The sequence below is a fragment of the Podarcis filfolensis genome, assembly GCF_964270895.1.
Source record: "Podarcis filfolensis genome assembly, chromosome: 6".
Classification (NCBI taxonomy): domain Eukaryota; kingdom Metazoa; phylum Chordata; class Lepidosauria; order Squamata; family Lacertidae; genus Podarcis; species Podarcis filfolensis.
The window spans coordinates 19,676,367-19,702,575 of record NC_139609.1 but is presented as its reverse complement, the minus strand read 5'-3'; the positions used below and the strand labels follow the sequence as shown (position 1 = coordinate 19,702,575).

General features: G+C 42.0%; 1 long non-coding RNA gene across 1 annotated transcript in view; it reads left to right on the top strand.

Moving 5' to 3' along the window:
- The window catches only part of LOC310765448, a 101,954-nt gene that overhangs the window by 39,786 nt on the left and 35,959 nt on the right, over positions 1-26,209 (top strand). The window contains exon 2 of the long non-coding RNA XR_014549594.1: positions 9,495-9,653. This is a non-coding gene — a long non-coding RNA (uncharacterized lncRNA). The remainder of the gene's footprint in view (positions 1-9,494; positions 9,654-26,209) is intronic.

The window sequence follows — 26,209 nt, the reverse complement described above, 5'->3', positions numbered from 1 at the left end:
TAGATCAGAAGAGTGCACTTCGAGCTTGTTTTCCTTCTCCCACCCCCCTCCACCAAGGTAAAATGCAGACACCACAATTTCTGAGCAGGCAGTGGAAGGAAACTGTTGTGAATCACCTGCCTGGTCACTTGTGCTTAAAATTAATTCAAACAAAAACTAGTGTGTGGGGTAAAACGGTTTCTGGTCTGTACTACTAAAGACTGCAGATGGGTGAAATTATTGAATGCTCTGTTCTCCTCCAAATAATAAAAACACTTCTCTAGAGAAAATTAAAATCATATCAGTTAGCAGGGTTCTACGTTATCATCTTTGCATGCAAGTTTTATGGTGCAGGATTAGTTTGTTTTTTAAAAATGTGGGAGCTTTCAAACTTCATTCATTCATTTAATGAATGCACCACATTTCATATGAGGATCACAGGGTGGTTTACAGTATAAAAACACAAAAAATGCATAACATAATATCAAATGAAATAATACTCCCACAACTTAGTTTAAAAGGCCATAGGCTGTTTAATTAGCCAGTAGCCTGAGTGAATAGAATGTTTTTGCCTGCCGCTAAGATATGCAATGAAGGCACCAGGCAAGTTTCCCCAAGAAGAGCATTTCACAAATGAGGAACCCACAAACATGCAGCCCCACCTATAGCCTGCTTTGCGGTAATTCAGTACAAGAGCAGATTTAACGCAGAATCTGATACTTGTGACTTGGTATTAAGGCACCAGAGTGATGAGGGTCACTAGACAGACCCTGAAAGTTGATTGAAAAGTCACCGTATGCTAGGACTGGATGAATCAGTCTATAGAATCATAGAATTGCAGGGTTGGAAGGGATCAGGAGGGTCATCTAGTCCAACCCCCTGCAATGCAGGAATGTTTTGCCCAACCTTGGGCTCGAACCCATGACCTTCCGGACATTGAGTCTAACGCTCTACCAACTGAGCTATCCCAGGTCCGTGCAACATTTCACATGTATTCATGTGTCCATTCCTGTTTCCACATTAATCTGTTTTTTAGAAAATCAAAATCATATTTAAATAACTATTTTATGTGCATTCTATTCTAAACTAACTTTGTGCTAAAATATTAATCTTAATGCATTTTGGGTACATCTAAACTGTCCAATTGCATTCCAAGCTGCACATTAGTTCTGGTGGTATGGATCAGGTCTGCTCACAGAGATATAATTCCTCAAGCACCGCTATGCACTGTGTCATTGGATGCCCAGTCATCTCTATACATCTGTCAGATTTAAAAGGTCAGAACACAAACAAGAGTTGTGCAAGTGGCCCTCTCCATAGGTTTTTGTAGTTTGATTTTAATAACTATATGTGTGTGTGTTCCTGTTGTTCCTTATCTTCCAACATATACATTTTTTGTTCCAGGAAATGTCAGGAATGCCTTCTGGTTGCTTTTAAATAAACATGAAAGACTCCCTTGCAAGACACAGTATTTTAAATAATTACAAAGGAGGAAGTGTGCTTGGATTATAACAGTTTAAGAGTTTTGAAAGGTCAAGAATCTCATGCTGTAATTAACATGCATTATCTTTATCATTGAACCCAAAGTCTTCTGCTATCGCGTACCTCCATTAGGCTCGGGCAGAATTTTAATATGTCTACAGCATAATCTGCTCCTATACACTTAACACTAAGCTGCGCTGCTCAACTGGGATCTAACATTACTCGACACATGTTACTGTTGTCATTTCATTTGTCACTAAAACCTTGTTTACTTGCTTCCTGTTATTAATTATTGGGAACAGGATCCTTTCAGGCTGGAGAAGTAGCTCTTTTAACTCCTGTCTAGACTTTTCAAGGGAAATATTGATGAGCCCTTTCATGTTTCTGCTAAACCAGAGATTGAGATAACAATGTGTTTTAGTGCAAACAATGTAAAGCCTCATTATTTCTTGCCAAAAAAATATATCACCGCAACTCCTACCCTCCTTATTAGTCACTGGAGCAATAATTTCTTACATAGTTGGATACTTCCTCAGTTTGTCAGACTGATTAATTAACGGCTCACAGCAGGAGCTCAGAACTGAACAACCTACAGAAATTGTAAAAGATCAGCATTACTAGTTCATAAAATATTGGAATGGATCCTCATGTAGAAAGGAAGGAACAGTGTTCTGAGCATTCTTTGCTTTCATGTGACCATTCTAAAGTCACCCATGCTTTCCTAAAGATTCCTGGATGGTAGGTGAAGATAATTTGAGTAAAAAGAAAAAGGCCGCTTTGCTCTAATGCCCTGAAGAGCCGTCCTTTCTGCGGAGAAGATATGGGAATCTAAGATTCTGAACAATATTTGTAAAAAAAAGGTTACAGCAACTTTGTCCACTGCAGTCTGCAGATATAGCACGCATTTGTCTGAATTCAAAGAACTGTGTGAATACTTATCCTATAGCTTGCAGTTCGTTTAGTGGATTTTCTCCTAAATCCAGCCCACTCCCCTCCCCACTTTGACTATTACTGTCTGGCAGTTCTTTTTAAAAGCTTTTGACTCTCTCCAGCTATGAGAGTTCCCCTTTTCTAAGCCCCTCTAATAGTGCTGAGTGGACAAAAAATTACAGATGCGGGAAAAGCTGACAAATGACTGCATGGTCCCTCCTCCTCCCTGCCTTTCCAGTGCCTCGACAGTCAAAGCTTCTGCCAAAACATGCCTGAAAGCTAGCGAAGGAGACAAAGGCACAAAGATCCCATTTGCTCGAGGAAAATAGACTTCATGTGTAAAACACCAGCGAGAAGAATACAGAGCTGGCAAGATGTCCAAGGCTTCAGAGGCAAAATGCAGGGGAAAGCATTCTTAGGAAGATGAGAATTGTATATACTAAGCTCAACAAAATAGCTGCAAAGAGGGACACTTTACAGGCATGATCGCTTCCATGAAGAAAGACTGAATAGAAAATTCTCAGTTTTATAGAGCACACTCTAACCTTTTACTTCAGGCTGTTCATGATCTTCGCCAAATAAATATTTTTCAGGCACTGCAACAAGGAACCTCAATATATGAATTATGCAGATAAAATAATTTTGCATATATTTCCAGAACTCAAATGATTCCTTTACAAAGCAGAGGTGGAGGCAGCAATCCTGTACACACAATCTTAGGTAAATCTCATTGATCTCGGTGAGATTTACTTCTAAGTAGACATGCTTAAGATTGCACTGTTAGGCTCTTAGAATTCGTGGTGGTTTCTGCAGTTAAGATGGCAAAGCAGGGCTGGAAAGGAAGACCACAGAGAACAGAGATGAGGCAATGGGGACTGGGGGAAAAAGAGAATGAAGATGTCAATGTCATAAAACACTTCCTGTATGATACTACAGATTTTCCGTAATGGAATATCAAAAGATGAAGAGTGGTACTTGTTATACAAATAAGGCAAATCTGAGGATGGCCATAAATTTCATAAATATCTGGCCGAAAAGCCCTAGAAGTTTACCACATCTTCTTCCTTCCCAGTCCCGCTAGCCATAGCCCTTGCCCTTAGATAACCAGTTCTTCCTTTGCACCACTATTTCTACTTAGATGCCCACCAATTTTAGCTTAGTGCGGTTGTTGTTGTTTTTGGCATATAGTTCCCAGACTATATGCTTCATGAGACAGTAATCAGGGGCCTCCATGTGTTTTTCTACTCAGATGTTGTTGCTGCTCCAATCAGCATGGCCAGTTGTTAGGGTAGGGGGAGTTGCAGTCCTACAAAATTTGGGCAGCCACAGGTTTTCCATAGCTAGTTACAGGAGTCGTCTGTTTAAAGGATTTTCTCAGTGAGACTGACCTGCAAGTTCTTTTTAAAAGCTTTTGACCTACTGACTGTTAATCTACTTACTGCCACCAAGACGTGTATCACAACTAGTTGAAAGAAAGATGGCTGACCCTCCATTTTCAAAACGGCACATCAAATTTTGAAATATTGCTATTTTATCAAATTTAACTAATTATTTCACTGTGGACAGTGTAATGCATTTGGTAGGGGGGAAATGACTTTATTTACAATGTTTTGCAAGAACTAGTTTCTAACGTATAAATATTTTTCTCCCTTTTGTTAATTTTCTCATTTTCCTTTCCGTAATATAAATCTGTATCTGTTTTTCTTATATTAACAACAACAGTGAAATCCGGGTAATTCTGCTTGAACAAAACATAAGAATTCCAAGTTTCAATTAAGATCCACAAAATTTCTTGGGACTGGGGTGTTCATAAATTTCAAAATATTTGTATTTATTGTATGTCTTCCTCATCATGAGTCAAAGCAACTGCTGTTTTTTATTGTAAGATTACATTTGCCGGGTTGCTTCATATTAGAAATTTAAATGCAACTTTCATGACAAGAGTTTTTAGTTGCTCAGTTTTGAAGACTGTTGTTGGCACCCATCTGTCTTGAGAGACAATGGAAGAGTGCATCATCAGGGGTAAAGTCAAAACTGTTACAGTTATAGCACCTGCTGGAGATGTAGAGACAAAACGGGAGAGACATGTTTTATTACAGCTGGGGCAGATGAAGGAGTCTGGTTTGGCTGGTGCAGATGCACCATGGCATTTCTTCTTTCTATGCTCCTCCCAGTAGACATCTCTCCTCTGGTCATTGCTGTGGATACACGACCTGACTGCCTGTCTGCAGGCACTGCGGTCGTATGCAAAGGATTCCTACATAGAAGGGTTAATTCTTTCAGCCTTCATGTCACATTTGCAGACATCTTTTTAACACAGAGTTGGTCTGCCAACAAGCCTGGTGCCTGAGGCCAGCTCCCTGTAAAGGACGTCCTTCGGGATCCTGCCTCCCCCCCCCCCCATGTACATGACCAAGCAAGTGTAGACATCGCTGAGACAGAAGTGCGAACATGCTGGGAATCTGGGCTTGGAAGAACACATCTTTGTTTCAGCCTCTGTCCTGTCGTGTGATGCCCAAAATCTTCCTTACACAGTGTAAATGGAAGGCATTGCAGCCTTGATGACTGTAACCATTATATATATAAATATATATGGAAAATGGAAATTCAGAAAGAAGCTGGAGTGCTACCCAGAAAAAGTTCCACTGGGCTTCCATGCTTTGTTAACATGCTGCAGATTAAGGCCATGGTTCAAAACACACAGGGAAGTGTTCCACTGAAACCAATGTGATTTTAGAACTGTAGGTTTTGTATACAAGTCATATCACAAACTCAGATTTTGTTGCAGATTAAGAAAATCACACGTACACACACAAGCACTGGTTTATAGGCAGTGTTCACATAGATGTATGTATGTATGTATGTATGTATGTATAATCTTGTAAGCTAATTAAGGTCATGCATTAACATTGTGAAGCCCAAGTTCATATCTTGGATCATATCTTGATCCAACTGAATAGACTTGGTAAAAATGGCATATTGAATAATGTTTGATATGAAGAGTTACTTTTTAAAAATAGCATAATTTTAAAAAGTCAATGGTGTAAGTGTGTTGAACATACTACTAGCTTTGGTTTTGAAAGGAGGCCCTTTTGTTAAGTATTTGCAAATTTGATTGACATCTGGAGTGAAGTTCTTTGAATCTCTATATAGATTATGACATGGAATATTTTGCTCCTGATGTTCTAATGTCAAGTAATATTTATTTTAGTGCAATCCCATAAGTGTCCACTCTGAAGTAAGCCCCAATGTATATGTTCTTATCCATACTGAGGCATTTTAGTTGCAGACTTAAAGGGTGGGATCAGTAGGAAAACGTCTATTTAATTTTTTTCAACGTGTGGCTCCAGTACAGCTAAAATTAACCACGAGAACAATCCGTTGAAACAGCGTTATAACATTCAGTTTTTAGTTATAACATTCACAGTTTTTAGTTGGACTTCTGAACATCTTAAGCATAAAAGTGAAAATATAATGTGAAAATATAATGTGTAAAATGTTGCAGGTTGGTTATATTCACAGTTTTGTGTTACTGAGTAGCTTAAATAAACATAGATTTCAAAATGTAATGTATAAAATGTTGCAGGGGTTTCATACGTCCTCATCTCTCCAGGTCATGTCACTTAGATGGAGATTTGGAAATGTTGGCATAATGCTAGCCTATACAACTTGCAACCCATCAAAACACGCAGAGCTCACAACCCATGTACAGTACAGGCAGGAGTTACAAACTAGGCTTTATATCAGGGATAAGGAACATCCAGTGCTATGGTCAATCTTGGCTTTCCAGGGGTGGTTGAAGTTGAGGTCATTTCCCCCCAAACCACAGCCACCTGTTTGCTGGGTGATGTCAGCTGATGGGCAGGGAGACACAGAGTATTCAATCCTGCTAGATGCTGCTTTGCCAGTGTGTTCCTGCAGGCACCTGTTTTTTCTATGAGAGCATACCAGTGGATTTCATAATGGGCCAATCTCTTTGGCAGAGGCATTGGCTGCAGCTGCACATCATGCTGACCTATGTTTAAGCAAGAAATACACAAGCAGGAAAGAGCTCCAGTGACTCCCAGGCTCACACAATTTTCACTCCCTTCTCTTCTTCCCATGTGGCTGGGTGGAGCTTGGAAGCTTTTTCTCCCAGCAACAATGAGCTGACTTTAAGGGGAAATGAATGCAAAAGCTTACAAAGTCCTCCTACTGGCCACAATGCTGAGAGAGGTGTTCAGTTCCAAAGCTAATTGCAGCTCCCTAGGTAGGCTCGAACCACCAACCTTTGGTTAACAGCCAGACACACTGACCCATTACAAGAGTAAACAACCAAACCCTGATATACGTACACACTGGGTTTACGTATCATGCTAAATCATGGCTTAACATACTTCCAACAAGCAACAGCAATGCTTAAAAGAAAGAAAAAAACACTCCAAAGAAAGGGGAGTAGGTTACAATAGTAAGTAAGTAAGTAGATATAGTATTCCTGACAAACCAAGTTTTATTTTGATTTTTTTTAAAAAACAACAACAACCTGTTTTTGCAATTATTAAAATAAAAATAGACGTAAAATAATATGGTGAAATATGACTGTGGCGTGACAGATTATTTGCATCACAATGCATTAAATGTTCAATCTGCTATTGTGCTATAGCATACAACTAGGAAAATAGTCATCATTGTGACATCTGATGCAAGGAGAAAAAGCAGGTTTCTGTGCTGCAAGGTCCTCTGGAGGTGTAGGCAGTATCACTCCACTCCCGTTGCGCCCCCTGTGAAGGCTAGGTTTTGTCTTCTTTGACTACAGGCTCCCTACATGATTATATTTTTCCCCATAGGAAGGAGTGGGAATTATTCACAGATATGAGATAAAGAAAAGGTACATTTGAGGAAACCATTGGAATGAGGTGGCCAAAGCTTGATCTTTGTTAGAGTGGCCATGGAGCCCTCTCTACAGAGAACAGTCCTTTATATTACTGGGCTGACCTCAAAGTGTTACTGCTAGTATACAAAGCCTTTAACAATTTGGGTCAGCTTACCCCAAATGTGCCAACTAGGCTGCTTCAGTTGGTGGAACTGGCACTGTACACGTGTCACATAGTACCTGCAATGCATCTGTAAGAACGCGATCATTTGGTGTGATGATCACCAACACTTTGGACTTCCCTACCTATTGATATCAGGCAGACTATCTTACTACATTTTTAACCTTCTGAATGCTTTAAATTACAGCTGTTGGTTTTTTTTTTTCCTTTTTAGTGAAATGTTATTGTTTTACTGTTGGTTTTTTTGTAATCCACTTAGAGGTTCTTTTACAATCAAGCAGTGTAGAATTTTTTCGTTAAATAAATAAATAAATAAATAAATATTGCCAGCTCTTAATGGGGTTCCTTGAAGGAGCAGGTGTGCAGTTCAGAGGTATTCCTGGAACCACTGTTATCACTCGAGGCCCAAGTGGCCTTGGAGGCTGGAAGTGCCTGTGCCAACCTTCGGCCATTTCTAGATAAGGATAGCATGGCTATTTTGGTACTCATCCTCTTGTGACCTTCAAGCTGGACTACTGCAATGTGCTGTATGTGGGGCTGCTCTTGAAGATGAGCTCATACACATATACTGGTTGTGATTGTCCAATTCAAGGTACTTGCTCTGATATTTGGGTCCAGGACCCAAATATCTGCTAAGATGCCTTCTTTCACATCAACTTGCATGCGCTCTCAAGTTCAGGTCCACTGGGTAGTCCCTATACAGGACAAAGAATGTAGTGTTGGAACCACGGGGAACAGGCTTTTCAGTAGAGGCTCCTCACATGTAGAACTTTCTCCCTGCTGAGGTGCATCTGGTCCCATCACTTTGTAGTTTTGTGTGGCTGGATAAGATGTATCTTTTCGGGCAAGCACTTGGAGGAGAAGAGACTTGTTTAGATAAATGAATTCACTGCTGCTGTTGGTTTTTAGTAAAGTGCTCCTTTAGTGAGTTGTGTTTTGTATCTTAAGGGCTGTGTTATTTATGGAGTTTATAGATTCTTTTTATCTAATTTGACTTGGTTGTAAATCGCCCTGTGGTTTGTTCATACAGCAGAATATAAATCATCCAAACTAAATAAATACATACATAGGAAATAGACAGATACAGAGGTTGCATGTTCAAGCAAGCACTCCTGTGGTATCCTCCAGATGTTGTGAAATTCAGCTCCTCTCTTTAACACTGGCAGCAGTTGATGGAGGTTGCAGCCTGCCACATCTGGAGGGCACCACGTTGGCTATTCTTGCTGTAAGATGTCCCAAGAATTAAGCTGGGGTTGGGCATCCCTACAATGATTTTCTCATCCATCTGCTAGCAGTCTTCCTTGCTATGGTGAGATGGTGATTAATGAATTAATTTCCATGTACATATCTTAAGGTGATGTACAAAATATAGTGCTGCACAAAATATATAACTACCAAACGCCTTGGGAATCAAGCCTGCTCTGTTCTGAATGGCCCCACCAGGAGTTCTCTCAACTTGAGCATGATAGAATGTTCAGAATTCAGAACAAACAAAATGTGGCTTAGTTGCAGGACCTGCAGGAATGCCTGTAAAAAGTGTTGAGGTATTTTTTTTGGGGGGGGGGGAAATGAAGTTTCTTTAAAAGCGACCCCTGAACGGTTAAGTCTGTCACATGCAGAGCATCATCATCCTCTTCATCCTCATCATCCTCATCTCCCTCCCCCCCTCTCTCATACACACTGCATCAAACTACATTTACACAAACCTACCTTGTTTACCACACTATTCAGTTTGCCCCCAATGTCAGTATATTTAAATGCAATCTGAAGACTTTTTTGTTTGCACTGTTGTTTGGTTCTTAATTATTTTGTGCTGGGGGTGTAGTCCCTTAGTTAACTATACTGCTGCTCTGCTGTGTTTTATTATAGTGGAGTAATTTATATTTCTGTTTTGTGTCTTACTGTATATGGCTGTTTTGACAATAAATTATGTGAAGCCACCCTGTGCTCCAAAATAAAGGGTAGAGCATAAAAATAACAAATAACTATTTCATGATGTTCCTTTATCCACGCTGCTTCTGTTAATACACAGAGAGATGTGTATTAATTACATTTTCCTTCTTTTCCCAGATGAATTGGAAGAGGCAGACGAGTGACAAAGTTGGCTCAAGGCAGTTGGTCCAGCATCTTCTGTGTCTGCTCACAAGGAGCCGATGAGGCATGTTATCAGTCCATCAAGATGCAATGCAATGGCCTCTTCTGCCATTACATTCTTAGAAAAAGGCACAAGTAAGTTGTTTCTGTGAACTGTATCCAAATGCACGAGTGGTGAGGAATATTCATCACTAGAGACACCATGCTTGATTTTTTAATGCTGAATTTGATATTGCAATTTCAGGATTTTGTTTTTACAATGGCATTTCCAGTCCTTGGTGCTGCAGAGATCATTTGGGCATACAAGAGCAGCTGTTTGTTTTTAAACACCCTCAAAGCCACCAAATAAAATAAAAGCCACCAAAACAAAATTTAAAAGCCTCACAATAAAAAGCAATAAATGTCGCATTAGTAAAAGAGATTGAAAACGAACAGGTTAACCATGTCCTTCAATGTGTTTGCAGTTTCTAGTTACACATGTTTCATCTAACCTCTCTTCAGCCATCTCAAAACCATGAGCACTACATCACTGTGCAGCCAAAGGTAGCCTGGTACAAGAACTATGCATCTTTGGTACATTGCTTATTCTAACAAGGAGCCATCCTTCTCCAACCTGTTGCACTTCAGATGTTTTGAGCTACAGGTCCTATTAGCTTGCAGCCGGCATGGTCAGCAATCAGGGATGGTGATAGTTGTAGCCTTGAGAAGGCTGCTTTGTGCCATTTTATATTCCCAGCAGGTTGTGGTTTGTGTGATTGAAAGTCCCTGAGGCTATCTACTTTTTCTGCATATATACAAAGCATATTCAGGAAGCTTTCTCTGCATCCCATCCTACTCCATCAAAAGGGAGGAAGGGATCTACTCATTTCAAGAAGCCTCACTGAGTGGTCAGACAGGCAGTCTGGAACTCAAGAATTATAGGTGAAAGGAATGAAATGAAGGCCTGAAAGCTATAATTTATCTTTTTGTGGTGTCATCAGAAGCAACTGTTAGAGGCAGGCAAATTAAAGATTTAGGCTTCCTCGGACAGCTAGCTCAGGAACGGAAAACTACTGAGAAGAACAAACAATTTGTGCCTATCTAAAAAAACTTGGCGCTGTGGGTAAAACCTCAGCGCCTAGGACTTGCTGATCATAAGGTCGGCGGTTCGAATCCCCGCGGCAGGGTGAGCTCCCGTCGTTCGGTCCCAGCTCCTGCCCACCTAGCAGTTCGAAAGCACCCTTAAGTGCAAGTAGATAAATAGGTACCGCTTTATAGCGGGAAGGTAAACGGCGTTTCCGTGTGCGGCACTGGTGCTGGCTCGCCAGAGCAGCTTCGTCACGCTGGCCACGTGACCCGGAAGTGTCTTCGGACAGCGCTGGCTCCCGGCCTCTTGAGCGAGATGAGCGCGCAACCCCAGAGTCGGTCACGACTGGCCCGTACGGGCAGGGGTACCTTTACCTTTACCTTAAAAAAACTTCAGGATCTTTTGACCTGCCTGGTTTGTTTTCTTCTCATCTCATCTGTTCCTCTGGCTACACTGCTCCCCATGTATGGCCGCAGATTGCAGCCCTATGCTATTCCCCCCCCCCCCACACTCCATCCAAGTACTACTGAGATAACCAGTAAGAAGCAATGAGAAACAGAGACTTGGCCCCCAGTGCTGTCACCATCTTAAAGTTCACTGGGCTGCTTTTCAATGGCATGTGACAGGCTGCTTACATACAAGGTGCCCATGCAAAAACCTTAGCATTTCTAGGTAGCACTATGGGGTGTCTCTGTGGTGGTTAACAAACATCTGCCTTCCCTTTTTTGGGGAGGGGGGAACCACTGAGGTTACTTGAAGGAAAAACATTTTTTTACATACAAATTGTAACTGCCTCATAAACTGGAAATTATATAAAGCCGAAATCCCAAGTCTGCGTACTTAAAAGTAAACTCCATCAAGATCAACAGGACTTCTCCAAGGGAAATACAGTGGTACCTCAGGTTACAAACACCTCTGGTTACTAACACTTTGGGTTACAGACTCTGCTAACCCGGGAGTAGTACCTAGGGTTAAGAACTTTACCTCAGGATGAGAACAGAAATCATGCCACCACCACCGGTCCCATTAGCTAAAGTGGTACTTCAGGTTAAGAATGGTTTCAGGTTAAGAACGGACCTCTGGAATAAATTAAGTTCATAACCAGAGGTACCACTGTATATTCAGGGTTGCAGCATTAATGGGAAATATACTGCTATTTATATATCAGATTCCTGACATGTAGGGCAAAGCTTTGCCTCTGCTGCGCCCCTCCCAGTGTTCCCCCATGCAATTATTGTTATTTGTTTGCTTGTTTATAAGATTTCTGAACCACCTTTCATCATAATCTCCCAGTATATATAATCTATAAATACTCTTAATGTATCATTGTAGTATAAAAACAACCAGCAAACAATAACCAGTAAAACCATTTCAATCAAAACAGAATGGAACAGTATAGTATAGCATGCATGTGTGTTATCAATATCAATATTTATTAGTCCCTTTTCTCACAGAGTGACCCAAAAGGACTTACACTGAAAGCAATTAAAAACAACCAAGTAAAAACCTAAAAACATAGCTTGACAGCTCCTGCCCAACTAAAAGAGGTCTTCAAATTAAGGGTCAAAAAAGCCTGAATAAAGGGGGGAAATACCTGTATGTGTGGCACCCCACATGTTCAGTCCCTGACTGTTCCCATATCGAGTTAGGAAAGTCTGCAGTAGGCTTTTACTCCTGTTGCCTCAAACATGAATATAGTCCTCTGTGCAGAGCAACCCTGATAAAGCATAGTTCAACAATGTGTGAGGTAGTCTATTCACATTCAAACAAACAACAATTAAAAAAACAACAACCCCTACAGTCTCAACCCCTGTGCTCAACACAGGTGAAGTTGCAGACTTAGTGCACATGGCAACACACAGAGAGAGATTTTAGGGTTGGGTCTTGAATATGCACATCTGCCTCCCATCCACAGATGCAGCATTCAGAGGATGAGGCAGATTCGTGGACATGCCTCGTGTTGGCTAACCTGGTTTTGCAGCAGTTTGTATTCCCATGTTGTAAATGACCTAAGGCTAGATAATGACTTTCCTAAGGCCCCCTCCTAGTGCATTCATGGCCAAGGAGAGATTTGAACCAATGGGATGGCGGGGGTTCTGTCTCACAGCCCCCACCCTTAGCCATAACACCACATCGTCCTTGTCCAAAATGAGCAGCTAGCTATTCAGCGTGGTAGCGGAACACGATGCAATGTCTCGCTAACTGTTCCGTGCTTGTACATTTTAGCAGATCGTGAGGAATGTTTTACAAAGCAGAGAAAGTGAAACAAAGAGAAAAAAAACATATTCGTTCAAGCGGGGGGCGGGGGGGGGGGAGTTGGTGATTTGTTTGCCCCTTTCGTATGCCGGCTGTTTCTACACTAGAGGATAAATAGCTGCTTTTATGTTGAACAATGCTTACCACATTCGCTGACAAGCAATTGCTTTCTCTCTGTTTAGTCAACCAGGCTTCCAGATAAAAGAAGTTTGGAAAGAAGAGGGGGTGGGTTTTCTTTCCCCTGCAGTGAGGAGAGACAAAACAGCCACAGTATTTGTGCCTTGTCCGTTGCTTAAGCAATGACTGAGCTGAATATCTCTAGTAAAAGTTTTGTTGCTGTTTATATCCCCCCTCACTTCTTGCCATGTCTGTACATAATCCAGGCTGGGTGTGAATGCTAACATTGGCCTTCTTCAGCCGTCTCATATATATTATTTGGTGGTGAGTTTGTTAAAGGCTCTACACGCCACCTTGACAAAAGAAAACTACTGGAGGAGGCGAGGGGAGTCGGCATTTTTGCACAGATCCTTCCTCTATGAATTCTTTCAAATAAAAAGAGAGCCCCCACACCCTGATTAAGGTAGAATTAAGGCCCCTTCAGACTGCTGAGATTTAAGCTCTGGCTCCATTTATGGCTGGGTTTTGTTTTTTGTTTTTAACACACACACTATGGACTAGACTGTGATACAAGGGTATGCATCATGAATGTGCATCATACCATCTGTCTGTTCCATTTGTCCGTGTGGTTCTGCAGTCAAAACAAATCCGTCAACCCAGATTTGCTAGTGGTGGGTTGCCTAGGAGCCAGGATTACAGCATTGCTCTTGCGTGATGTGTGTGTGTGTGTGTGGTTGCTGTCTTTCATGATATTGCTTGCCTCTTCAATTATGCCCCCCTCTACACACACACACACACACACACACACACACACACACACACAAATCTCAGAAGACTTTTGAAAGCGTTTCAGGAAGCATATCCAATTCCTCTTAAGAGATGCTCAGAAATGCACCCAATTTGGAGCAGGGAAACTGAGGAACAATGATTCATGTGGCTTATTATTCCTTGATGTGCAGATGAAGATGATTTATTTGGTTTCTTACCTGCCCTTCACCATAATTTAAAGGAGAATTTAGAATATTTAAAACAAATTGTAGCCACAAGAATAGGGTGGGTCTTAAAAACACGCATCTCAAGTGACAAAGGAATCTTCAGCATTCACCAAAAGCTGTATAGTGGATATGCCAAACACAACTCTGTGGGAAGGGAATCTCACTACTTAGGTGCTGCCGCAGAGAATTTCCTTCTCCACCATCCCAATCTTCTGAGGGCAGTGGAACTACCAGGAGAGCTGCTTCTTGCTGATCTTAACACATCATGAAGATGATGGCAACAATGATGTATGAGGAAAGCCAGACAGATGTTCTGAGTGGCACTGTGGAAAAGTGATAGGTTGCTGAGGCTTTTATTCCCAATCTGGCAACTTCATATTTTGCAGGCTATATCTCAAATGAACTTAGATATTTTATATGGAAATCTTGTTTGGCAAGAGCTTACATCTATAAGCTCCATGAGTAGGCTGGAGGCAGATAGAAGTTTTAGAAAGATAGGTTAATGTCAAGAGACCTACTAATTACTTACATAGGTAGCACTCTGAAATACTTGGTCATGTTCAGCACCTCTGCTCTCTCCCCAGTTTCAGCCTTCATCAAATGCTATTTGCAAAGGGTGGGTTAGTGACTGCTCTTGTCATTCTCTGATTGGCCCTGTCTTTCTGTCTTGCACATGTGCAAATGGTGCTCCCCAACATGAAGAAAGCCTAAATCGTATCCACATTTCCATTTTGCACTGCCAGAAAGAAAACATCAAAGATTTGATCCTGCGTGTCATATGACTGCCTTTTTGCAAGGCAGAGAACCCAGCGCAGAGGGAGACAATTTATCTAGATAATCCAAAATGGAGGCTACAAATTTAATTCAAAGTTAATTTGGTGTTGCATTACGGAACAGCCTTTATTACATCCTGAGTTGTATTCAAGGTAGTCCCTGGTTCCATCAGTGCAAGGACTTCTCCTTGTTCAATGAACCGGTCTTCCCCTTTCCTCCTCCCACTTGCTTCCTCCATTGATTCTGGGGGTTGCCCCTGCCCTCTGCTGAGATTGGGGGGGGGGCAGTGCAAGATGTAGGTGGGATGGGGGGAAGTCCTGCTGCCCTAGTGCTAATCTTTGCGCTAGTACAGTTATTTTGTTGAATATCTCCTCATGTGTTCATTCAGTGATTTGATAAAGCTATGACTTGCACAGCAAATCCTGCATGACTTTACTCAGAAGTAAGAGCCAGGAAGTTCCATGGAGCTTACCTGGAAGCCGTTGTAGATTCGATGGCACTGTTAGTGTCTATTGCTCCACAGCATTGTGGTCTAAGATGTTTCATAAGTTTAGGGTATCACATTCCCATGGCTCCCAATCGTCTGTTGTGTGATCTGCTTTAAAAACTGTCACATGTCTATTTTTAACTGCCGTTGATTTTGCTTGTCGGCTCAATTTTGTTTTTAGATTTCATTTCGTCTTGCTTTTAGCTAGTACTTTTCATCTTATTTCATCTCGTGTACCATTGCAGAAAGGTGGGGAATAAATTCATAAATAGCCTGTGATTTCCCCTTATTCATTCATACTATACATACTCTAACTCATACCATCCTCCACTGAGGAACAGTGTTTGTGTATTACATATTCCCCCCACCCCACCCCACCCACTCAGTTCATAGTGACTTTCCCCCCTCCCCCCTCAGCCTCAATGGAACAGCCAACTCAGGTTGTGCATATAATTCCTCTCAAAGGAGCCCAGGGCGGTTAATGAGAAGTCCCATGACAAAGAGGGCTATAGGTTGAAAGCAAAGAAGTGGAACATGGGAAGAGGCCTTATACCAGGTCAATATTGTCTCCTCTGACTGACTGGCGGTGGCTCTATGGATCATTAGCACCACTTTTTTTAACTAGATCCCTGTTCAGGCACTAGTTTCCCTTGTGATTAGGGAGAGTATGGGTCCACTGAGTGTTCTCTTGTTCCATCATGTCACCATGCCCATCTCTGGACTCCCATGCACATTAGGACCAGGTTCTACTAAGGAGGTGTGCTAGTGGGAGCCAGTGCAAGTGGTTCTGCTTGTGCAATGTGACTTTCCCCTCTCCTCTCTTGCCCACTCTGTTTCCCCAGATTGGCTCTTGAGAACCCACAGAACACCACATGGATGGAGTGTGGGAGATTGTTCCCTTGGGCTACTGGAAAGCATGACAGTGATGCTTCTCCAAGTTTCCCTTGTGATTAGGGAGGGTGGGAATGCATTGGCAGCTGCTTCTCCCATCATGTCAGTATGCTCATCCCCGGCACACTATGTGCGTGGGATAACAAACAGGTGCAGTAGGGAGCCTACAGCACCTACACAAGCTCTTCACTTGATTCAGACCCCCTGATCCTCACTTGATTTAGACCCCCTGTGCAGGGCTTACCCTATGCACAAGAAGATCAAACCTATCCATTCTTAAGGAAATCAGCCCTGAGTGCTCACTGGAAGGACAGATCCTGAAGCTGAGGCTCCAATACTTTGGCCACCTCGTGAGAAGAGAAGGCTCCCTGGAAAAGACCCTGATGTTGGGAAAGATGGAGGGCACAAGGAGAAGGGGATGACAGAGGATGAGATGCTTGGACAGTGTTCTCAAAGCTACTAACATGAGTTTGACCAAACTGCAGGCGGCAGTGGAAGACAGGAGTGCCTGGCGTGCTCTGGTCCATGGGGTCACGAAGAGTCAGACACGACTAAATGACAACAACAACTACCCCATGGAAGTACCACAGGTTCTGTGCTGAAGATGTGGATGGCAGTGGGCACAGCAATGAAAAAGTCGACAGCATTCCCCCAGTCTCCCTCACTGAATTTTAATTTCGGGGCGGGGGGCAACTACTTGGATAGGTCTTACAACAGGCATAGGCAAACTCGGCCCTCCAGATATTTTGGGACTACAATTCCCATGAGCCCTAGCTAACAGGACCGGTGGTCGGGGATGATGAGAATTGTAGTCCCAAAACATCTGGAGGGCCGAGTTTGCCTATGCCTGTCTTACAAGATGCCAGGAATTGAACATCAACCCTTCTAAATGCAAAGTATGTACTCTATATACTAAGTTATAGGGTCTGTGGAGGTGGGTATGGAGAATGCAAACATGGCAGGAGAAGTTTCATTGCCTAAGTGGAACTTATTCCGCTTATGCAGTGACTTCAGTGGATTCAACCCACCGGTCTCAAATGCTATTTTTTTTTTATCAGCAGTTCATTTTTAATGTGCATTAAGAATGCTTTTATTAGTGTCCTAAGACAGTAATGAATCATACTTGGGGTGTGATTGTCACCAGTCCTTCAGCATTTATTCACTGCAGCAGTGGCAAAGCTCTTTTGTTTAGCTTTGTTAATGGATCAAAGATTTCCAGATGTGAACAGAAGGAAGTTCACATTACTAGGAGAGCAGCGACTTTGTGCAACACAATCAAAAGAGAGTGAATTGTTTGGTAAGCCAGCAGGCAGCCAGCAGCCTACAAAGCTTTAGAATCAAAGTATGTAGAATTATTGCACACCTGGGGCATGATATGGTCAGAGTTATGCAGCTGAAGTCCTATTGATTTCAATCAATGGAATTCGAGTACTTGTTTCCCATTGAAATCAATGAAACTAAAGAGGGCTTAACTTTATATTGATTGTGCTGTTGTTTCTTAGTTGCGGGGGGGGGGGGAGGGGAGGGGGGAGGACACAAATTTTCCAAAAGATTTAGCCAACATTACAAAGACTAATTGTTTGAATTTTTGAGGATTAGCCAGGTTAATAGAAAATTACATCAAATCCTGAAACGGAATTCATTTTAAACTTCCATCTTAAAACTGTAAAATATCCCTTCATCCATTAAGTTTGCTAAATAATAATAAAAAAACAATTACAGTAAGTATTTCTACTGTTATTTAAAAAAAATAGTTCAGTTGACTCACTTGCTGTGCGTGAACTTTATAAGCATTAGCAGATATTATGGGATAGAATCCCTTGTTTTTCTGCTGGAACACTATCCTAAATATGTGCAAGTCTGTGTAGAAGCAACAGCAATAATATGAACTGAGATAGAAGAACATAATCTTCAAAGAGCATTGCATATCTAAAGTATAAACTAGCTTCTCCATAATGCTCACTTCAGAGACTACTAAACGATAACCTGAAACTGCAATCCTGTAGCCATGGGCTTAAGTCCTTTTTAACTCAATGGGACTGACCTCTGAGTGGACTTTGTGCTACTTGAAAACCTTAAAAATAAGATTTCTTACATTGCATGATTCATTTGTTTTGATCACTAGTTCCCCCACACAATGGTTATATGACTTTTGGGTTTGTGTCATTTTTCAGCAAGCCATATCACCTTTTTTAAAACCACATTACTGGATTATTCTTTTTAGCTGAAAAGAAAACGGGACATGTACAGCAGGTGATAGATTAGCAGTGGCTGAGAAAGAGAATTGTAGGCAGATTGTATTTCGGTGGAAGGGGTAAAAATATTTTTAGAATACTTAGATTTCTCAGTCAATCACCTCCTTGAAAAAAAGTTGGATATTCAGGCTTAGATATTACTATGCCTCACACAATATAGACAATAGTTGCATATGAGCTATGTTTCTCTTTCTGTATCCATACTCAAGGATTTTAGCTCTAGTAGACTCAGAGTGGAATCTTATACGAGTCTGCATGGAAGTCTCATTGAGTCCAGTGGGATTTACTTCAAGGTAAGTGGATGTAGATTTGCAACCATGATTCTAAACATATTTGCTCAGAAGCAAAGCCCACTGTTTTCAGGATTGCGGCTTCCAGTGTTTAGAAGGCAAAATGAATGAAACCTGAAGATAGAACAGAAAATTGCCATAGGCTAATGACAGGGAACTGCCATCGGCTCAGGGGCGACAGGGGAAAAGGCGGATGGATTACAGAGAGCCCCCAAAGATTGTGGGAAGCAGCACTTCCTCAGTAGAGGAAGGAAGCCACGCCTCTAGTGGGGAGGAGATGCAGGGCTCGGAGGATGCGAGGCGGTGCCAGGACACCTTGCCTGAGCAAAGCGGGGAGGAGGGAGGCCCCCGTTACCCAAGCCTTCCTTGCGCAGTAGGCTTTCGCGCAGAGAGGGAAGGCGCAGACTGGGGGTCAATAAACTACTCTGCTGGGGAAGATTTAAGGAGCGCCCACTCTCAGGTTCTGCCAGTGAATGAGCAAGACATGGAATAGAGGTGCTCTGCATTCTAAAGGTTTTTTTAGCACCAATAAGAAAGCTTTAGAACACACTAGTGAGGCATATTGCCTGATTGCTCTCGAGCAACCACCCGATACCTCTAACAGCTAACATAAGATATTATTTGAAGAATGTAGAATAGAAATCTGTAAGCAGTGATCAGAGAACTGAATGAAGAAGTATAATTCTGATAGCTACATGGACCGCTGATGTGGTGCATGTGTGTATAATAAAATGGAAAGCCATCTCATGGCTGAAAAATGCAAAAATGTGTGCACATTTAGGAACATTTAGAACATATGAATGGGATGTCCACTAGCCCAGCCACCACCTTGTCCCTCTGTTTCTACACAGCATTTGATCTCCAATTTTCTGAGTGTTGAAGGATGCCTTCCAGACTGTAAATACAATTTCAAACTGAAAGTGCAAATTAAGTAAATATACAGTTTTGTAATCTCAGCTGCGGAATATGTGCTTTTCTATTACAAAATCTAGTTTTCCCCCAGTTCAAAATCCCAGGTTACTTTTGGTTTTATTTACAATGGACTAATGCAATCCGTGACTTGCTATCCTTTCATCTATTAGAAATATGTTACCCATGAGTCAAACAATTGAAAACAGTCGTAGCATATTTAAATAGGTGCTGTAATTTGTGGGAAACCTATGCAGCTATTGATATATGTACCTATCAATTCTGATATGCCACATCTAGCCTTTTCTCCCCATTTCTCTGTACAGTTGATTTCTCTGATTTACATTTACAGATCTATTTAATTAAGCTAAAGCAGAGAAGTCCATGTAGATCAGAGACAGGGTGGATATTGTGCAAGATTAATTTGCATTTTGCCCTAGACAATTTAGGGGTTGATTTTTTAGAGGCGCAAACCAAAATTGCTATGTAAAGATGGTATGTTTTTAACTTACTATCTCTCTCACGCATGAAAATATTATATTCACCAGAAATAGTCATCACTGCAATTTGCATGTTCTCTTTAAAGTCAAAAGAGTTACTCTGCTGAAGATTAATATATGTTACAGCCAATGGTGCAGACAGCCTTAGACACAGGTGGGAAATGTTTTTCAGCCCAAGACCACAGCTCCTCATAGACAAACTTTCAAGGGCCGCATGCCAGTGGTGGGTGGTGCCAGAGGCAAAAAGTTAGAGGAACAACAGGTGCTATTTTTGCCTTTGTGAACAGTAGGCTGCATTGCAGCCACACAAAAATCATACATCTCTTCATCCTCCACCTAGGCAAGCAAGAGGATGCATTATAGCCAGGCAAAAGCACTCAAGGGGGATGCAGAGCAGGGCTGGTGATGGGTGTGGTCTGGGAAGGGGGTGTGAACTTGGGAGCATCTCAGCAGCCAGGCATAGAATATTGAAGGGCTTTAGGTTCCCCTCCTTTGGCCTAAGACATTTTGGAGCCTAAGGCAGAGCATTAAAATGGCACCCCATGCTGCATAATAATAATAATAATAATAATAATAATAATAATAATAATAATACAGCAATAACTAAACTGCTGATGATTTTCTACCTTTTAATGGTAGCCTCGATTTGTCATGCTTGATGAACTACTTCTGTAGCTAGGAACCAGGCCAGTGTTTCTCAAACTTGGGTCCCCAGCTGTTGATCCCTGCTAGCTATGGATGATGAGAGTTGTAGTCCAACAACAGCTGGGGAGCCCAATTTGGGAAACACTGAACGAGGCTCCGTGACCATATAAAATTTGGCGAATGATGACATTCACGTTGAAGTGCTTGAAATGCATTTTCTCACATTTTGAAAACACAAGACTGCTAGTAATCAATCACTTTCACCACATTTCAGGCATTTGCTGTAACATATCCAAAAATGTATTCAGGTCATGCACAGGCTTTTTTTGTGTACAGATGGATGTCAACATAAGAGCATAAGAATAGCTTTTTAAATGCAAACCAAAGGTCCAACAAAATGCTTTTCGGGAAGCCCGGAAGTGGGGCATGGGTACAACAGCATTCTCTTCACTCAGCAACTGGGGAAAGTCAGAGCTAGCTAGCAGGGTTAGGCTGTGTGTCTGGTGATGGGAGCGGATTCCTGCTCCCTGGTTCTTGAATGATGCCCACGTCAGATGACTAATGTGTGAAGTTAGCTCTAGTGGAAGACCTGGGCAATGGCATTTTAGGCATCAAACTCATCACAGATCAAATGTTTGAATAAAAGCTCAGTTGCCAAAATTATTTGCACTTTTCATTCTCCGCAGAATTTACTTATACCGTCGTTAATTGGCAAGGACAGGCTAGGGTTTAATCTAATAAATATGGAAAGACGATCAGATCCAAAGATAGACCAAGTTCTTGAAAGCACTTTTAGCAGCACATGCCTTCTTGATTTTGAACATCATGGGCTTTGAAAAAACAAACACAACAGTCTGCATTACTGCCACGATCACTAAAATGCTTCGGATGCGTTGGGAGTCTAAGAAGAAGCCGTTGTTAAATAGTGCAGATATGTATGTGGGGGATTTGAGTAGGAGTTAATCAAATCATTCAACCATGGCCTATTTCTCTACTAAAATAATATATAGTCTGACAACAGAAAGGACAGCCAGGGCTCGATCTGCCATTACAATCTCCATTCAGTCTGTTGAATTTCTGCGTTGCTAAAATCTCTGCCTGTTGCATAAGCTTTTGCTATATGCTCCAGTACTCTGTGGCAATTAAATGAGGCTCAGAAAGGCAGTTTTTGACCTCAATTTGTTGGTTTTCATCAACTTAAAAAGTTTGACCTTAAGGATTTTCTTGGGGGTGGGGGAAACATTCCTATCCGTGCTACATACCATGCGTTGTTGCATTATCCTATAGAAACAGCTGCTGTGTGGAAGATTAACTGTGCATATTTTCAAACACAGGACTGTGACTCAAAAACATAAAAAAGAAGTACCCTCCATTGCTTTCTCACATTACACTGTAGGAGAGGCATGGATGCTCCCTTGAGTCTCAGGGATATGAAAGCGAAGCATACTTATGAGAACAGAAAGACAGGAAACTAACTTTGGAAACAAACATTGGCTGGAGGGGTCTCACTGCTGAACTTGGGGTTGCTGCCAAAAGCACAAGTTCCATTTGAGTTCTTCTCATCCCTAGTAAAGTTATTTTTGTTCCAAGACCCTTTGCCTAGCTAACTCAGTGTTGTGGTCTCAGACTGTGGCCTTTGCTATTCACTGCCACTTGACACTTAAAACACACACCAACAAACCTAGAAATGCTTGGGATTGAACCTGAGCTCTTCTGCATGAAATATTATTATTATTATTAATACCCTGCCCATCTGGCTAGGTTTTCTGCAACTGCAGATACTTGAGAAATTTGATCTTTCGGAATTCCCTTACGGAATTCCGATGCGGATTGGAATTTAGATAGACACCAAATTTCACACATCTCCAGACGCTGTGGCACAGTTCTTAGTGGTCTAAATGTATTGATGCCCACATTCAAATATGTATTTCAGGTGAAAAGTAAGAGTTTAAGTACATATTTTGAGGAGGGAAATAAGCGCTGAAATACATCATATCTTGAGAGGAATTTTGTTTAAGCGTAGATTAATGCTGAAGTGGAGCAGAATTATTAAAAAAGGTGTGATGAAAGTCAGATGGGTTAGAAACAGGTTCATCCACCAGGTAGGTAAGAACAGGATGCGGGATTAAATGGGCCTTTTAGTGCGATGCGGCTTTCTTATGTTCTTATCCAGGGCTGGCATTTTGCCACCTGAGGCAGACCACAAAATGGCGCTTCTCTTCTGTGCTAGGGTGAGTGAGGAAGGGGTGAGTGAAGATCTACATCAGGAACCAGGGGAGAATTAATATCTGCATTGGGAACAAGGGGGAGGGGACCAGCAGCTCCTCCTATTCACCAAGAAGCTGCTATAGAGATGGCATTGGGAGGGATGCTGAGGAGGCAGCAGATCTGGCCTCCAAGGAGCACACCACAGCTGTCGCTGCCACCATAACAAAAACAATCCCTGGAGGCCGTATCTGCTGCCCTTGTGAATCCTGCCACCTGAGGTGGTCACCTTACCTTGCCTCATAGGTGGGGTAGGGTGGGGTCTCCATTCACATTTTGCATTTCTGGACCTCATAACCGCATCATTGTCGAGGCAGAGGAACAACACGAGTAAGCTTGCCTAATGGGAGAGAGGAGGTGAACATGGGCTGACTTTTCATTGGCAGCTACATCTGGTTCCGCCCTCGAACATGCAGTGAGAGAAGACTCCAAAACAGAACATTGGCATTCGTGTGTGTGTGTGTGTGTTCAGATATGGGAATGATTTGAGAGAATATGCCCTTGCTTTTAAAATAAGATACACAATGTTAATGAAGGCAGGCAGACTATGACTCGGTATATAATGCATTATCTAAAGACTTGCAGTACAGACTCAATCTACATCAGTACAGTGAAATGTGGAGTGTTTGACAACATCATCTGATAGCATAATTGTATCCCTTCCTTCCTGAAATTACACCACTATTCCACAGAACAGACAGACATCTGGAAAACCTACTGCATAAATAGCAGCTGTGGTTCCTTTGCTAAATTAGGAAGTCAACTGGGTTTCCCCCTGGTTTTGTTACAAACCATTTTTTGTAACTTTAGAGGTATAATAACTATTTGCTAATTTCATCTGTGAGAACAAAATCAGAGAGAGTTATATAGCCTGACTTTTCCTTGCACTTTAGAAGGTTTTGCAATATGTTGCATCAGTTATTTATTTATTTAAAATATGTTCCGTGTAAGAACTCTTGCCTCAATTTTGATAATTTTGTTAGCCATCATTACCTCCAGATTTTAAAAAGGCCGGGGCAAAAATTCAAGCAGAGTGTAATTAATATAAGGAATGTGTCGTCATACACTGATGGGCAAAAATGTTAAATAAAATATAGTAACCAAAAACCACCCTAATTTCATAAAGAAACAGAATTAAATGAGGACAGATTATTTTTCTCTTTTAACCAGTTTTGTAATCACTGCTCTGCCACTGGAAGAGATTTACAGCTCAGCCCTACATGTGTCTACTCAGAAACAACTCCTGCTGAAATAAATAAGTTGTGTTATGTGCAGTTAGGATTGCAGCCATAGACAAGCATATTCGAAGGAAGAGGCCACAACTTTATTTGCAGGACTTGTAATGGGTGATTACAGCAAGTGCAAGAAAGCATCCCATTACATATCACCACCATCATGTGTATTAATTAAAATATTAAACGGGAGCCATAATATTAAATAACAGCTGCATTTTTCAAGTTTAAACACAACAATGTAGCATCCTCTATGACATGGTAGAAGTGTCCCATGTTGCTTGTATTCATCAAAGGGAGGTGTATTCTACCACAAACTGAAAAAGCAAAATTTCCAGGGAGGAGAAACCTGAAATCTATGGAGATATTTTAGTGGGGAAAATGTCTCATTTGAGGATATCCAGATGTGTGGATTTCAACCACAAGATTCATTTTCTCCCTAAAGCACAGCGAAAGTCTTTCCCTTGATTGACGCACCAATGCGGCTCCCCCATTGTGATCTTTTATTCTGCGCTGAGTTGTACAGCTTAGGGGCCGGAGCTCATGAAAGCAACCTCCACCTGGAGGCCACTTTAAAGTGCTCCCTGTGGTGACTGTCTCCTTGCAGCAAACTGTTTGTGTGCAGTGGATTGCGATGCCAAACTGGGGGTTTGGGGGAAGGATTTCTCTCCATAACACCACAAACCACCTTAAGAAAATGCAAAGCATCCTCCATGTAAAAGTTATTTTGTGTGCATTAGTGTGTTTTTGAGATATTTCTGGTACACAAGCGTCCAAGCCCCAGTTCAGGTGCTTTTAACGGACAACCCACATGGAGAGAGCTGTTCATACAGTTACGATTTTCCAACACACACTCCCACTGATGATTTTGGGGGGAACCAAACATATAAGCCTCAGGCCTTGTGTACCACAAGCCTTTTGGGTTTGGAAGCCCACTCACTTCTGTATGGGCTGAATGGCCAAGCCTTGAACGTAAGAACAGCCTTAATCTAGCCCAGGGTCCTACTTTCTGAAATAGACAACTGGATGGCTCTGGGATAGTCATAAGCAGACAGACATGGTCAAATACATTTTGCTTCCTGAAGCGAAGGACAAAGCAATGCCCCACATTTCATGTACTAAAGCCTATAGGCATGTTATGGATCTCACTGCGGCATTGGCAGTGGAAAGTGTCTTCTGTGGCATGTAAAAGCAGGGTGCTAGGGGTGCTCAGAGGCAGAGCTAGCTGCTCCAACACCCTGAGCGGCCCACGGGGGCGGGGCTAGTCACCTGCGGGACAGGGCTAGCTGCCATGGGAGTGCGTCGGTGTCGGCGTGCATCCCAGGAGGGTGCGCCAGCGGTGGGGAGCATCATGGGGACACAGCCAGTGGCGATGTCACCCCCATCAGGGAAGGCACTCAGGCTGGCTGCACCTACTGTGCTCCGCTACTGGGAGTGCTACATGGGATATGTGTTATACACTGCTCTGTTCTCATAGGGAAGTAAGAAGGTATTGGCTTCTATTCTGACCCATGGTCATTGCACTGTTTCCATTCTGCTGCAGTTTGACTTCTGGGAAAAAAACAAAACCCTACATTATTTGTCTTGCGGTCTGCTGTGGCATAATTTTAATTATTTTAATTAGCACGACAATATTCTACATCATTCATTTCAAAGGGGAAACATTGCAAAGGCGGGGGACGACCTCATCATCAATTAAATTTCGTTTGCAGACTGGAAGCAGAAATAACAGTGAACAACCAATTGTATTTACTGAATTGATTTCAAATCTGGACATGGAATAATAAGCCAAAATTAGTAATTTTCATTCTCACTGGAATTCTCTGACACCTAGTTTTCCAGCACATAACAACCTCTGCTCAGGACACTTCTCCTTCTGTCCCCCTGCATTTGCCTGAAGTTGCCATCTCACTCTTCCTAGTGGTAGGGCTCGCCCATCAAGCTGAGCATTAAGTCCCCATCTGCTGATGCTCTATAGAAACTGCCTCTGAATATAGAGGATCCCTGTA